Source organism: Cannabis sativa, chromosome 6 (assembly GCF_029168945.1).
Source record: "Cannabis sativa cultivar Pink pepper isolate KNU-18-1 chromosome 6, ASM2916894v1, whole genome shotgun sequence".
Lineage (NCBI taxonomy): Eukaryota > Viridiplantae > Streptophyta > Magnoliopsida > Rosales > Cannabaceae > Cannabis > Cannabis sativa.
In genome coordinates this window covers 38,728,353-38,731,437 of record NC_083606.1, presented here as the reverse complement: position 1 = coordinate 38,731,437, position 3,085 = coordinate 38,728,353, and positions in this window count along the sequence as shown.

Genomic DNA, 3,085 nt, shown 5'->3' with positions numbered 1-3,085 from the left:
CTCATATTCCATACTAACATACAGTTTGAATCCATTGATAGAAAATTGTTATTAAACACTTGTGAAAGTGTAACTGTATTGTATTCTGGAAATAGAAATATAAGAAATTTCTATTTGGAATCTGAAATTTAAAGCCAAAGACTTAAATGTATACCAAATATACATGAGTATTCTTCTATCTTGGACCACCACTACTAATCTAACTCTAAGTAAGCATATACAAGTAGGAGACTCTAAGATTGAGGATTTATATCATTTCAGGATAGAATGTCGGGAATATAACCATATGCGCCATTCAATTTCTTAAGAGAAAATAGAGTGACATTGTATGATTTATAAACCATTTATCCAATGATATATTATTGAGCTAATTCAAAATGAATAAGCTAAGAGGAATAAGGATAATTTTAAATTTAAATAAGAATCCAACGATGCTCCGATTAGCAAGAGTCAAAGTTATTCTTATTTATATAATCTTCTTGTTTCATATTGTAAATACTAGTCTAAGGTGTCATCAATGGATGAACAACTAGATGTTGCATTTACAATAATTATCTATCGAGATCTAACAATATTAGGTTTGTCTAATGGATGACAATCCATTAGGGATTTGTCCCATTAAAACAACAAGCCAAGTTAGACCAACAATGAAGATACAAAATTTAAACTACAATTAATAACAGAAAATAACATGGTTCAATATAAATTCACACACAATTCAGAAATTATCAAGCATTTAGCAAATAACAAAGACATGTGAAAATACAAAACAAGCATATCTTAAATAATTTCTAAGGTTTCCAACAAACTGATACAGTGTCCCGGTAGGCGAGAGACAAAGTATCATTCATTGAATAGAGTTGTCAGCTCATCTAAAATGCAAACCATTCTAGCAACCTTCTATTCGATCAAAATAAGAATCCAACATTGTCCCAGTAGGCGAGAGTCAAGGTTATTCTCATTTTATGAGCTTCCACCATTGTTTCATGTTTTATAAGTTTATCTCTAAGTAGTCACCGTAGGGGAGAGTCTAATAGAGACGAAAACTTACAAAACACTTATCAAATGAGATCTTACGGTGTTAAATGCGTTCAACGAATAACCATCCAGAAGGGGCACGAAGTCTAGCGTCTTGAGGGTATATTGAAAATATTTAACTATTGTAACACCAACAATGGAGATCTAATATCCTTATAATGAAAAGCTCATTATTTTAGAGAGTTGTATTTTCTTCTAATATTTATTTTAATCAATTTATTTTAAAAATATATATTTATTTAATTAAAATTTCCAATTTAGAATGAAAAATTCTAAATATAAATTTTAATTTAATATTTATAAATTATACTTAGATGGAAATGAAAAGAAAATGAATCATTTCCATCTTAGTAATAATTTTTAATAAATATTTAGAAAATTATTCAATTTATGTTGTTCAAAATTAATTTAAATTAATTTACAACTCAAATTTAATTTTTTATAAATATATATTATGATCACTAGAAAAATACTTCAAGCAAAACAGATAATATCTATCTAGACGTTCATTGACTAATTAATTCATTTTCTAATAATAATATATTTTATTTCATTTATTTATTTTAATTAATCATTAAATGAAAAAATCATTGATTTAAGTTGGTCCAAAATGAAAATAAATAATTTTCAACTTTAATCTATTTTTCAAATAAAATTCGAAATTTCTGTATTTAAGAATTGCAATTTCGAAATATATAAACAAAAATTAATAAAATAAAATAAAATATACTTTTAAAATTATTCGAATTTAAGCTGTTTGAAATTAAAATTTCCAACTTAAAATAATTTTCTATTTAATTAAATATCATGAAAATAATAATATTTAAGTATCAAGAATGAAATCAACTTAAATATTTAATTTTTCAATTTAGTTAAATGTAATAAATACAAGAATTAAATAATCAAGTATAAAAGAAACTTAATTGTTAGTTCTAATTTAATACTAGGAAAAATATTCTATAATTAAGTTGGTCCAAAATTAATTAAAATAAATAATTAATTTACAACTTAAAATATTTTCCTAATTAAATATTAGAAAATATAGCTAGTACTAGAAATTACTATTTAGAATATATATCATTAACTAAGTGTTTTACTAAAAAATTAACCTTAAAATATTAAATGAAAAATAAATTTCATATATTTTAAAAGTTAATTATGTTGCTAATTCAATTTTAATTAGGTTAGACTAATATAATTAACCTAATACAATTATTTAAATAAGGCAAATGGGCCTTCACAATTGGGGTAGTTCATGTGAGGGAGGGCTGGGTTCAGTATGTTCTACCCACTGCTATTGGCCCCCTAACTCTCACACAAGGCCCAAAGGAGAGGAATTTAACCTTTAAATAAACAATTGTTATTCATTGAATAAGCTCAATTCTAATTTGACCTAAATAAATTTACTTATGTCAAAATTTATTTTAGCAGCCTAGTCCATTTACTTAGTAAAACTTAAATGGGCTTCCTATACGTATCTAAGCCCAATAGCAAACATATAGGCTACACAGGCCAAATGATTTGGATGGGCCCTATCATGTTACTAGGTTTACACAGATGAAAGAAGTACAAAATTTACCTGTTACAAATTATTTATAAGATCTATTGACAATCGGACTATGATTAAAATCAGATCATTGGATCTGTCAACAAGTTAATCATAACAATTTAGTTTAAATAAATAATAGGTTTGTTAAAAAAAATATTTAAATAAACAATAAAATAAACAAACATTGTCCATGTAATAGATGTGAAATAAGATATTAATATAATTAAATTATTATTCTTAAACTAACCAACAAAAATTTGGAAAATTTAGGGTTGTTAAAAACAACATTAAAAATCTCAAAATTTAAAATTCAAAAATGAAAAATAATTTAAAATATCTAGGTTTATTTCAATGATTTTTATAAAATTAAATTAAATATCAAATAATTAGGCACGCTACCCAAAAATGCTTATGAAACCCTAATCCCCTAATCGGGATTACTAATCAAAATAGCGCAGAATTTAAACTTTTATATTAAACAGAATGAAGATAAACTTG